This window comes from Arvicanthis niloticus, chromosome 7, assembly GCF_011762505.2.
Source record: "Arvicanthis niloticus isolate mArvNil1 chromosome 7, mArvNil1.pat.X, whole genome shotgun sequence".
In the NCBI taxonomy this organism is placed as follows: domain Eukaryota; kingdom Metazoa; phylum Chordata; class Mammalia; order Rodentia; family Muridae; genus Arvicanthis; species Arvicanthis niloticus.
The window spans coordinates 87,096,794-87,110,680 of NC_047664.1; the positions used below are offsets into that span (position 1 = coordinate 87,096,794).

The 13,887-nt window shown below is 31.2% G+C and overlaps 1 long non-coding RNA gene across 1 annotated transcript; it reads left to right on the forward strand.

Annotated features, from left to right (window-relative positions):
• Positions 1-213: 213 nt before the first annotated feature.
• LOC117712437 (uncharacterized) lies at positions 214-1,720 on the forward strand. The gene is made up of 3 exons (XR_013111623.1): positions 214-254; positions 1,572-1,595; positions 1,679-1,720. It is a non-coding gene; the product is annotated as an uncharacterized LOC117712437 (long non-coding RNA).
• The last annotated feature ends 12,167 nt before the right edge of the window (positions 1,721-13,887 follow it).

Genomic DNA, 13,887 nt, shown 5'->3' on the forward strand with positions numbered 1-13,887 from the left:
ACTTAGTGTGTAAAACTAAAATTACAGATTTTTCTCCTAAGAATCTACTAATTTACTCAAATAAATTAAGCACTTAGGTTCCTGTGGTGAACAAATTCATTTTGTGTGCGTGTTTACAAATTCAGTCTCATATGTTCAAACGGAATATGTTTTAATGCATGGACATACTTAGTAGTCAGCTTATCATTTTATACTTCAAATTTTAATTCCAACAGGAAATTGTTAAACAACCAAAGTATCTCAGCCTAAATGAGGTAAGTGTTTCCAGATCTTAACACACAAACACACTCTTAGAGGAAAACTCACTCTTTTCAGGTTAGCATGCAGTGTAGCAGTTTTCATTATGCCAGGTCTATGCATGTGTCGTTATACTTTGTTCCCAATAAAAGGAAAAAACAAAGTGTAATTCATGTGTATAAATATTTTTGCTTGAATTAATAACCCTCTTTATTCGTTAAAATGTAGATTTTAATTTTAATTTAATGCCTAAAACGTTGCTTCTGACAAAAACACTCACCTTTTCTTTCCATGACCTATTTAGCAGCTCAAGCTTCCATGCTCACAATATATAGTATTCTGGGAACATGAATGAGTGTCTCAAATAGGTTTTAGCTGTCTAAAATGTTACTCATTTGTTGAATATATGAGTATCAGATTCTAATGGAAGACCATTATTTAAAAGACTTTATGACTAACTCAATCTTGTCTGAATGAATTTTTAGCATATGTATATTCAATTATTTCCTGTAATTTTGACATTTTAATGTAATTACATCACTTCCCACTTCTCTTTCCTGTCTTCAAATCCTCTCAAGTAGCTTTCTCTGCTCTTCTTTCTTTCTTCATTAACTGGTATATACATATATACATACATACATACACATATATACAAAAATTGCATACAAATATATATTCCTAAATACATAAGTACAATATGCTCAATGTGCATATATTATATGTATGTTTTCAGTGCTGATCATTTGGTATTGGATAAGTAATTGGTGTGCTCCTCCCTGGGAAAGACCATTTTTCATCCTTTCGGCATTGTTTAATTTTCTGTGGTTCCTTGTGTGTGGTTGAGGTCTCCTGGGTTTTCCACTGTCCACGTTAACTTCTTTATTTTCAGAAGCTACACCCATAAAGTCTCACCAGCATGACTGTCTAAACCTGAGCTGAACAGGTGAAACAAGACTAAACAGTAGATTTGGGAAAGGGCAAAAAGACTCCATGGGATATAATGTAGAGTTAAAATAGGTATTCAAGTATTAACTCAATACACCTCACAACTGATCATTAAACAAATGTCTGGCAAAGACAAACAAAATCAAGTAAAACAAATTTGAAAATATTTCAGAGCGCATTTACTGATAACTCATGCAAAGACAGAACAGTGAAGAAACACTTAAGTTTAGAACTGATATGACAAGAAAACACTGGCACATTAATTGAAAATAGATTGATTTTAAATTTGCAGCAGGAAGTGTTGATGTTGACTTGTCGACTTGATTATGGATTTTCATTAGTTTTGTCATTTCGGCTAATACTGTTTTTCTTTCTTTTCTAACCATAAGGAATTAGTCAGCAACCTGAACAAAGTAAGAAACATTTATCAATTTTAAACTATTACTAAAATCTGTGACTTAAATTTCATTATTAACTTTATTCTTGGCTTTTTCAGCAGAGAGCACTTCTGACAGAAGAGAGTAATGAAATCAAGGTACTAAAGCTTTCCACAAAATAATGTGTCAAAATATGCATTTACATAGCATAAGAATGATTTTGTTTCTACTGTATATGGCATTGACTCTTTCATTAAACCTGTCATCACACATTCAAAATGACTAATGGATTCTATTGATGACTTGGGCGGCTTCTGACTTTAAAGACCTAAGTGAACACCTATGATGAAGTAAGATATACATATCACACAATGACTAAACAAATAAATGCATTTATAATCTAATCCATAATCTTCATGTACTATGAAGGCTGAAAGAAGGCATTAGCAGGGATGATTGAAAGCATCACATATGGCCCAAGAACATTTTACATCATGAAATTTCAGTATTCTTTCACTGATCATAGCCTTGAACTTGATTGTTCATTACTTTTTGTAAAAATTTAGTATTAAAAGTGCCTACAATTCTCAAAATGATTAACCTCAATGATGTGTAATTTTTTTTTAAAAAAAAATCTATTTAATGACTAAAAACTTTTCTTATAGGTAACTATGGATGCATCAACTGAGGTAAAGCCCTTTGCTTTAAAACCACTCCACTGAGTATGGGGTCGGGGAAACATATAATAAAGTTACCTTATCCAAATGAGAGAATAATTCTGATAGTCCTCCAGATATCTCTAATACCTTAGAAAAACGCGTGTATGCTGGGATTAAGTAGATGACATACCCCAACCCCAATATTTTGAACTTCAGTTCTAGGGAAAAAGTTGTCTTTCTACTACTGTGATGCTAAAACCTGGGCACAGGATATTAAGTAGAAGAAAATCATTTCTTAAGTATCTATGCACCCTTGAGCTACACTCTACTCAAGCACATTTTTATGTATTATATGCCTTTTATACAGTGTTTCTGCTCAAAGTCCAGAAGTCAAGGTTGCAATGTTCAGATACATTAATATGTTCACAGTCACTCCCAATGTAGAAGAACTCAAAAGATTTGAATTAATCTTGGCAAATGCAAATTAGGAATGTGAAAACTCAAGTTTAGCAAGTTTAGTTTGTTGCCCTCAGTTTCTGAGATACTGCCCTGGGTTTTTAGTTTTGCTAGGATATTCTTGAGTTGGTAGTAATTAGTTTCAAGTGATGGTTTGTCATGAAAAACATAAAAATTCTTTGTTTCTTTTCCTTAGGAACAAGCAATGGCAAGTGCTCAGGTGAGGTTCTTTCATTTTAAGAAACTACACAACATCCATTGCACATATTGTGTGCAGTCTGCTGCTTTGTAAGCAAGTTACCTTAAGCTGCACACACTAGGAAAATGAGTTTAGAAGTATTTTACTTCTTGGACCTCTCAGAGAAGTGTATTCCACTTCATGAATAAAGAATATACATTGTGTTCTGGTTATAAAGGGAAGTAAAATTTTAAGCCATTTAAATAGTATTCATAAAATTTAGCAAGATTTGCTTATTTATTAAATAAAAACTAAGAAGCAAAGTGTGCTTCAGATTCAGAGACTGCAGAACACTTCGCTGACATTTGGGACCAAGAACCCCCTTTTCTAGTTTTGAGTACAGAGCTGAAACAGAAGAGATCCATATAACCCTTGGCTCATGCACTGTGCTGCCTACTCTAAACACGGGAAGACAGTCCATCAGCCTACTGTGTATACAGTCAACTATCTCCAGGAACAAATAATCAGTGGAATATTAAAATTCATCTTTTGAAATGGATTATTGGAGATAAAACTATATATGCTTATATTTGCATGTGTTAAAAGAAACATTAACTATGCCAAAGGGTATATGATTTGAATCTACTTTATTATTCAAATCTTATTCCCAAAATGAGACTTATTATTAATATTTTCTGCTTATTCATATTAAGTATGCCCAAAGTATGTAAGAATAAACACTGACCCTTGTCTTGGATAGCCTTTAATTTTTATTTTATAAAACAAATAATTAATTTTGCATTTATATAATGATACAATTAGTTGTCTTTGTTTAATAGATTAAAAAATGACCATTTAGATCTTTCTTGCTTGCTGAGTTATTAGAATTTCCTCACATAATTTTTCAAGTAAAATTGATAAGAAAGTACATTATAGTGGCCACGAGTCTTTTTGCATAGCCTGTTTCAATGCTAAAATAACCCTTTCTGCGCCATGGGGTTGTTTTCTTCAAATTCTAAAACCTTCAGTAGATCATGAGGTTCATTTTTTTCCTCTTCACAGGAAGACTCCTCAAGCAGCTCATCAAGTGAGGTAAAGATTTCATTCTCACTCCAAGATCCAGTTACTGGGGAGACATCTGTGAACACCTGTAGTACGATATGTAACTACATCGTAAGATCTCCTTACCTTAGAATCTCTATGTGTGACATTATATTAGTTCTAGTATGTAACTATCATCCAATAAAATAAGAAAGCACTACTTGACAAAGATGAATCTAAAGATTACTCCCGGGCCATGTGTGGTGTCCTCCTTTTTGATAATTTATTTGTAAATTTAGTTTCCTTCTTTGTCATTCTCGTTGTTTTTTTTTTTAATAGAACTTGAGCTTATTAAGTGATAACTTCCAAGTGAATGGTGTGAATGTCTTATGTTGAATATAGAAGTCACCTGGATCTAGATTATCCGGACTCTGAGATAGTATCAGTGGTATTCATTCTTGGCCTCTTGTTAACCTAGAAAAAAAAGACAGTAGACACAGAAGATGCTGAATTCAATGCTTTGATTTTATGAGTGAAATTTCGAACTATTGAAATAAAATGTAGGACAAAGGAGTAGCTATGTTAATTTTGAACAGGTGTTTATTTCCATCTACCACAACATTCTGAGTAATGTCCAAAGAAAATAATAACAAGAAGAGATAGAGTATAAATATAAAATACAACCCAAGTCAGCAACGTCATCTTGTTATCCAGGAGCTTGTGTCTTAAGATCAGATTAGGGCAGTAATTCAGTAATACAGAGTTTGCTTTATTATTATAACATCTCAAATGAGAATGACATAACTATCAATCTTTATTTTCCTCATTTTGTTAGGAATCTGAGGACGCTATTCCCAGTACCTCTGAGGTAGGGTATATTTGCTACATTTAACATAAGTTAACAATATGCTATTATTGACTTAGGTAAAAAATAAAATTACGACCCTCACATATCTGCCTCTTTTTTATTTTAGCAGAAAAACATTGTAAATGAAGACATAATCAACCAGTGCACCCTGGTAAGACTTCAATGAATCTTTCAAAAAGTCAAGCAATGACCGAGAACATTATACTGATGTTCTATCTCTTTGACATCAGCTTGAGCTGCAATATGTAGTCTCACGGAATCTAAATGGCCAATTGCCAACTTAACTTAACTTAAACTAACAACATTTATCCTAAGTTTATGATTTTTCCTTTCAGCTAAAGATTTTATTTAATGTGTGTTGGTTTATCACTTTTGAATCTAAATGACACTCTGAATCTGAATGAATTATGGCAGGTTACTTTGTCAAACAACCTCCAGTTGAAGCTGTGCTTTCAATTATTCTGATGCAATCACTATGTCTTGTGATAAAATAAACATTAAGTTGCTATTAATGTGTTAACATTAACACATGATCATCTCTAAATAAACTTTAATTAGTACTAGAAACATTCTAACTTGGTTCATGAAGCACTCTAAATTCTTTGTAAAACCTAACTTGTAAAATAAGCAAATAGTATTTTCTATTTTCTGGTTATCCAGCCAGAGAGATATTGCAAATGTAACCAACTAATAATCACAGTTAGAGATATTACAAATTTGAAGTAAAGTAAATTTTTATAGAAATTTTTTAATGATTATAAAAAAAATAGATTCATTGGGGGCGGGGCAAAAAAGGGTACTAATATAAGATTAATAATTTGTCTACCCATAGTCCCAGAAAAAGACATTATAAATTTACTATCTAAAACTACTGAATTGTGTACATGAAATTGAGAATTTTTTTTTCATTTTACACAGGAACAGCTTCAGAGACAGATCAAGTACAACCAACTTCTCCAGGTAATGATTTCTTCATTATAATGCAAAATTTGTATTCCATTATAGAAATAATATAAATGAGTTTTAGTCACATCTATTTTTTATTTTTCTAAGTAGCCTACTTATTCTAGCTTTAACATAAATAATAATTAGCAAATATTGATCTCAATATCAACATGTAAGTTTAACTTTCTACTATTTTTGAGGTAGAGTTTTAGTTTATTAACTTTTTTATATAAACATTGTATTAAAAGACAAGGGAGAAAAATTGGAGATATTATTATACACTCTATACTGAATGTGGGCTTCTCAAGACTGAGCTAAATTTAAACTTAATTGCTTAGTAGGGAAGAATCTACATGTTTGAAGTCTATGTTAAATATTATTCCAATAAAATTCTATTTCAATCAATATACTAAAAAAGACATTATTTCTCTTCCTTAGCAAGGCTTCCCTGGCTCAGGTGAGATTTTTTTTTACTAATTCTAAATTATTTAATATTTATCAAATATTATACCAATACAAATTATGTGTCAATCAATATGCTAAAAGGAGGATTGCTTTTCTTCCTCAGCTAGCTTCTCTGGCTCAGGTGAGATTTTTTTTTAATAAAGCTAAAATTATTTTAATATTTGTCAGATATTATACCAATACAAATTCTATTTCAATCAGTATACTAAAAAGATGCTTATTTTTCTTCCTTAGCAAGCTTCCCAGGCTCAGGTGAGACTTTTTTTTACTAAATCTAAATTATTTTAATATTTATCAAGTACTATGCCAATACAATTTATGTGTCAATTGATATACTAAAACGAGGATTGTTTTTCTTTCTCAGCTATCTTCTCTGGCTCAGGTGAGATTTTTTTACTAAATCTAAATTATTTTAATATTTATCAAATATTATGCCAATACAAATTCTGTTTCAATCAATATACTAAAAGCACACTTATATTTTCCCCTTAGCAAACTTCCCTGGCTCAGGTGAGATTTTTTTTTTTACTAATTCTAAATTATTTAATATCTATCAAATATTATACCAATATAAATTATGTGTCAATCAATATGCTAAAAGGAGGATTGTTTTTCTTCCTCAGCTAGCTTCTCTGGCTCAGGTGAGATTTTTTACTAAATCTAAATTATTTTAATATTTATCAAATATTATGCCAATACAAATTCTGTTTCAATCAATATACTAAAAGCACACTTATATTTTCCCCTTAGCAAACTTCCCTGGCTCAGGTGAGATTTTTTTTTTTTTTACTAATTCTAAATTATTTAATATTTATCAAATATTATACCAATACAAATTATGTGTCAATCAATATGCTAAAAGGAGGATTGTTTTTCTTCCTCAGCAAGCTTCTCTGGCTCAGGTGAGTTTTTTTTAATAAAGCTAAATTATTTTAATATTTGTCAGATATTATACCAATACAAATTCTATTTCAATCAGTATACTAAAAAGATGCTTATTTTTCTTCCTTAGCCTGCTTCCCAGGCTCAGGTGAGACTTTTTTATTAAATCTAAATTATTTTAATAGTTATCAAGTACTATGCCAATACAATTTATGTGTCAATTGATATACTAAAAGGAGGATTGTTTTTCTTCCTCAGCTATCTTCTCTGCCTCAGGTGAGATTTTTTTTTAATAAAGCTAAATTATTTTAATATTTGTCAGATATTATACCAATACAAATTCTATTTCAATCAGTATACTAAAAAGATTCTTATTTTTCTTCCTTAGCCTGCTTCCCAGGCTCAGGTGAGACTTTTTTATTAAATCTAAATTATTTTAATATTTATCAAATATTATGCCAATACAAATTATGTGTCAATTGATATACTAAAAGGAGGATTGTTTTTCTTCCTCAGCTAGCTTCTCTGGCTCAGGTGAGATTTTTTTTTAATAAAGCTAAATTATTTTAATATTTGTCAGATATTATACCAATACAAATTCTATTTCAATTGGTATACTAAAAAGATGCTTATTTTTCTTCCTTAGCCTGCTTCCCAGGCTCAGGTGAGACTTTTTTACTAAATCTAAATTATTTTAATATTTATCAAATATTATGCCAATACAAATTCTGTTTCAATCAATATACTAAAAACACACTTATTTTTTCCCCTTAGCAAGCTTCCCAGGCTCAGGTGAGATTTTTTCACTAAATCTAAATTATTTAATATTTATCAAGTACTATGTCAATACAATTATGTGTCAATTGATATACTAAAATGAGACTTATTTTTCTTCTTTAGCAGGCATCCTCTGTACAGGTAAATACTTTTTACTAAATATAAATTATTTTAATATTTCTCAAAATTATGCCAATACAAATTCTTTGTCAATATACTAAAAGACATTCATTTTTCTTTTTTAGGAAGCTCTCCTGGCCCAGGTAAAATTTTTTACTAATAAAAATTATTTTAATTTATCTCAAATACTATGCCAATACATAGTCTATGTCAATCAATATACTAAAAGAAGACTTTTTAAAAAATTTTTTAGCAACCTTTCCTGGCACAGGTAAGATATTTTTAACTAAATCTAAATTATTTCAATTTATCTTAAATATGATACCAATACAAAATCTATGCCAATCAATATATTGAAGTACTAAAGAAGACCTATTTTTCTTTTATAGCTAGCTTCCTTGGTAGAGGTAAGACTCTTTTTTTAAACTAAATCTAAATTATTTTAATTTATCTCAACTACTATGCCAGTACAAAATTCTGTATCATTCAATATACTAAAGAATGTTTATTTTTCTTCTTTAGCAAGCTTCCTCGACACAGGTAAGATTTTATTTTTTTACTAACCTCTTTAAATATTTCTCAAACAGTATGCCAATACATATCCTACGTCAGTCAATATACTAAAGAAGGCTTATTTTTCTTTTTAGCAATTTTCTCTGGCACAGGTAAGACTTTTTTTTTTTTTTTTTTTACTAAATCTAAATAATTTAAAATTTTCTCAGATACTATGCAAGTACAAATTCTATGTCAATCAGTACACTCAGGTACTAAATAAGGTTTATTTTTCTTCTTCAGCAAGCGTCCCTGCCACCAGTTAAGATTTTGTTACTAAGTGTGAATTATTTTAATATTTCCATTATGTTTTATGTGATAATGAGATCCATATTATTGCTCTAGTTTTTGGGTTTCTTTATGTTCAGAATAAATCCTACAAAAACCAATTTATTTCACCAATACAAACTTCATTACCCCTCTCAGAAATTAGCTGGTTACGGTAATTTGGTATCTTAGCTATGCATGCCAGGTTATGTAATAAGCTCTCAAGAGTTTAGAAGCATCCTGGTTTTGCATAGGGTTGTCAAACTACTTCATAGTATTTATTACAAACTCTAGATAAAACCAAGTGCATAGTAATTGTTGACTATTCTTAAATGAATAAAATTAGTTTAACTGAAAGAAACAAAAATGTTTTTTTTTACTTTAGCAATCTGTGTTTGCCTAGCTGAGATTAATAAGTAAATTCAAAATATTTTAACATTTATATTGTGTTACATTTTTTTACATCAAATGCTTTTTTTAATACACAAACATCATCCAAGACTGAGCCAGCTCTACTATCCAAATATGGTAATATTTTACTTGACATTACCAAAGAGAAATATTTAATAATGATTATAAATAGGTATGAAAAGAAAATATAGTCTTAGAAAATGTATATGCTTTTATTTCTCCCAGAGAATAAAATGTGTTTACTACTTTGTTTTTCTAAACTAGCAAATTTAACCTTAGCTGATTTTTATTTATACACTCTAAATATACAAACCTTTAGATTTTTTTTCAGTTAATCCGAGCATAAAATTAGTACTGTGTACAAATTGCTTTGATGGTGTACAGTCAATTACTTGGATGTAGAAATCCAAATTACTTGGATGTACAAGTTTCTTTGGATGGTGATATATTCTTGTCGCAAAGCACAGTAGTACAGTGTCCCATATCTCAGTAACCTAGAATTTATCTGCTTTAATACAGGAACAGCCTTACGGGATGAATGCATTCAGCCAAGTTCAAATGGTAGTATTTCTTCTGTATTCTGAGATACTGATCTCTTATTAAGTCTTTGCTTTAAAACAGCTTCATATTCTTGAATAGATTCTTCTCTCTGTCTCTCTCTCTGTCCATTTCTCTCTCTCTCTCTCTCTCTCTCTCTTCTCTCTCTCTCTCTCTCTCTCTCTCTCATAACTTTGAGCACAGGAATAGCTGATCTCCATCTTTGGGTAGGATCTGCTCCCGATCCAGCCTGTGTGTATCTTAGCTTTTTCTGGGCAACATAGTTACAATCACAAGCACTATGCAGGGTCACTGTCTATAGTTACATTTATTCCTGTCAGCACTTACTTTATTGTTATACCTGTAGATTTCTAATCGTCAAACTCAACGTGGTTAGAGCATCTCATGTTCAGTTTTAGCCATGTTCCCTTAATCAGGAGGATTTTCTTATTGACACATTATTCTTTAACGAGACCATCTAGACTCTGATACTAGATTCTAGAGGGATTGTGACAAAATCCTCCAACTTTCTATTTGTCCACTTATGAGGTGAATTTTTCAGTCATCCAGAGTGGATACTGTCTGCTGTACCCTGAACACCCACCATTGGTACTAAAGTGTCTATGGAATTTAAGATGAAATAGTTTCCTATGAAGCAGGTATTTCCTAGCAGCTCTGATTCAAGTGGATCATGAGGACAATTGCATACCATGTATGGAGATTTCTATCAGGAACTCACAATTTAATGAATCCGTGATTGTCAGGGATGCTTCTGCGTCTTATAGAAAAGAAGTGTCACTGGATAATTAAACAGCAGTTGACAAAACAAGTATCAGTTCCAAAATCACTAAACAATCTCAATGACAGTTTATTTGTCTTTACAGTGTTAATAGATCCTAAAAGGTAATTCTGATTTCCTTTTATCTTTCCAGAGACATCCCATGAGTGTAGTGGATCAGGTAAAGCATCATCTCTCTCTCTCTCTCTCTCTCTCTCCTCTCGTCATCAGTCTCTCTCCTCAGTCTCCATCTCTCTCATCTCCTCTCTGTGTGTGTGTGTGTGTGTGTGTGTGTGTGACAGAGAGACAGAGAAATAGAGAGAAGAGAGGAATGAGTTTATACATTTGTGTGGCATTTGTGTGTACATATGTGATGCTGCCTCAGTCTTTTATACATATTGGTAGATGCATAATGGTTATGTGTATATTCATTCCAGGATTTCTTAGTTGTTGGCTACTGACAGGGTTTCCAGTGATAGTTCTGGTTTTACTGTGGAAGATTTAATTTGCCAAATAAAAATGAGAGACTAATTCTTTAGGCATCTCTGTATGAAAATAATTTCAGTTCAGGTTTCTAACTTTAAGTTAGAAAAATCCCAATTTGTTACCCTATTATCCAAATGTGTGCAATTTCTGCTATGGAAAGAAATTAGGTTCTCTATCTGAATGTATATTGTGTCTCATTTGTGGGAAATTAATATATCTGTCAGTCTTTCTCTCCCCCAATTCCCATATCTTTGTTTCTAGTGCTTGCATATGTCTTTACTTTTAAAAGAAGTTGCTTGGTGTTCAAATCTGAGACTGTAGGCCACCAATGGCTCCACTAGTATGTCTTACATGGAACATTCTAATATTGAAAGGAATATGTAGGCGAGTGATAAAATTTTCTTTCTGAGTATGGTTATTGTTAAACTTCCTCATTTTTAAATACTACAGTGATTAATCAGCTTCATAATGACTCATCACTGTGTCTCAAGTTACCTTCACTGCACTCTTGAATGCTCCGATCACTTTCAGTGCTCAAAGGAAAAGTGAATTAGAGGCAATCATTTGTTTTACTTAAAGTTCAAGGAATGCATTAGTTTAATACATCTTTTAAGAGATGATGTAAATTTGTATAGTTGTATTTTATTATTTATAAATTTGGTACAATAATTTACTCTTTATGGTGCTTAGTTATATGTTACTTAGAAAGATTTTTTTTTCTCCCTCTCTACCGAGGCACTGGCCCAGCACTCTGTTCAGGTCAGTTACTTTATTATTTAATTTCATTTTACACATATGCATTAATAAGAAAAGTAGGAATTTCAATATACAGTTTTTGTTTTATTATTTATATAAATGTTCACAAAATGAGATGGTTTTAATTTTATTCCTGGTTTCATAAAATATAAATTATACTTATATATAGATATTCCAATGTTTCAATATTATATATATTTCAATATTAATCCTATAATACAATATCCAATACTATACAGGCCAATATTACAGTTAGAAATAGTCAAATGTTTCAGAAAGAAATATACTTTTTTGTACCCCAAACTAGCTTCTGGGAACGGCACTGAGCAAACATTTAGAGATTTATTTTCTGCTTAACAGACATTCAGGGATAAGCTATATTGACCTTGGATAAAGGATCCTTCTTTTGATAACAAAGTTTTTTAAACTAAAATAAATTTAAGTTAAAAAAATTTTTTTGTAGTTAAAATATCAATGAGTTTTAATTAAGAACTAGAGAAATCTGTGTTAATATTTCCGGCCTGTATAGATAACTCTGGTCCTCAGGATTTAAGTTTCAACAGTGATCTTAAGAAGTGAGAATGTGATCCGGCTCCTCAGAGACTCTAACAGCAATTGCTCACACATTTTGTTTGTCTTTTGTTTTCTTTTTCCCTTCAGCCTCTCCCACAATTCTTCCAGTATGATTCTTATCCCCTTTGGACTTACGTCCCACAAGACATGCACTACCTTACTCCTGAAGCTGTTCTTACCACCTTCCAGCCCTTTGTCCCCAAAGTTGCAGAAAAAACCAATGAATGGTGGTAAGTTTATGAAAATTAACAAATACTGATACAATTAATGTTTAACAAAGGAAGCAAAGTAGCTTTAAACAACATTTGTAAGAAACGTTTAGAATAAAAATGACCAGACAATGATGATAGTATGCTTCCTAGTATCTGAGACTTGTAATCCTTTCTCAGTAACACAAAGAGCAGAATTCTGTATTCAATAAGTGAAACCCATTTTAATGATGTAATCAAAAAAAAAAAACAAACAAACCACTGCTGACATGCAGTAAATGTAGTACTTCAGTTTTACTAGTCCCATAAGCACCTTTCATTCTATGTATATGCATGATTATCATAAGTATTATGTGTGTAAAAGAGCGAGCATCTACGCATACATTCATCCTGAACTGGACTCCTGACCTTTTGCTCATTTGAAGTACTACAATAATACTTTTTTCATCATTATCCTTAAGGCGATCAGTTTCAAGAAACTTTTTGTTAAGAAAATATTGTAAAAACAGATACTTAAGAAGTAGCGGTCATTAAATTTTTCCTCATTAAAATTTTACTATTGGATAAATTCATCTAATGAGGTTAATACTTTTTATCCTTCAGAGATATTAAGATAACTCTCGGGAACTCCACAGTTATAACACTTGGTGAGTTTATAGATTGCATGTCTAACCCTCCACCCAACTACCATTTGAAATTTGAGTTTTCATAATTATGTATTTAAGTAGCAACCTAATATTTTACAGTATAAATTATAATAATAGAAAATTCTATGCAAAGTATATGTGAATGTTACTATTTCATGGAATAGTGCCTTTGAGATGTTTAAAAATAAATAACAAGATCCTATTTTTTAAGATAATAAAGTAGGAATCAATAGCAAATTATATAATAAATCTAAATGTGTTTTACTTACTGCAGCCAATGTCCCTTCTCCCTCTCCCTCCCTGCCCCTCCCAATGTGTGTGTGTATGTATGTGTGTGTGTGTGTGTGTGTGTGTGTGGTCTGTGTGTCTGTGTGTATGTGATCTTCCTTAACTTTTCCCCAAAAGATCACATTAATAAAATGATAATCTCTGGCCTATGTCACATGTTTATTATATTTTCATGGTGGTATGTGTAATAATAACACAAAAGTTATAGATTATATAACAAATTTTTAAGTCAAAATAAACAGGAATGATGTGTGTATAGCAGCAGTAGAGAAACAAAAATTAACTAATGTGCTAGGTTTATATAAAAAGGACATGACTAGCAAAATGTATAAAATCATAACAACCTCTCTCCCCTTAAAAGTGACATAACATAACTAATTATGCATTTGCCTCTCTACTTACAGATGTGACTGGAACCTCCATTCTCCTTCCT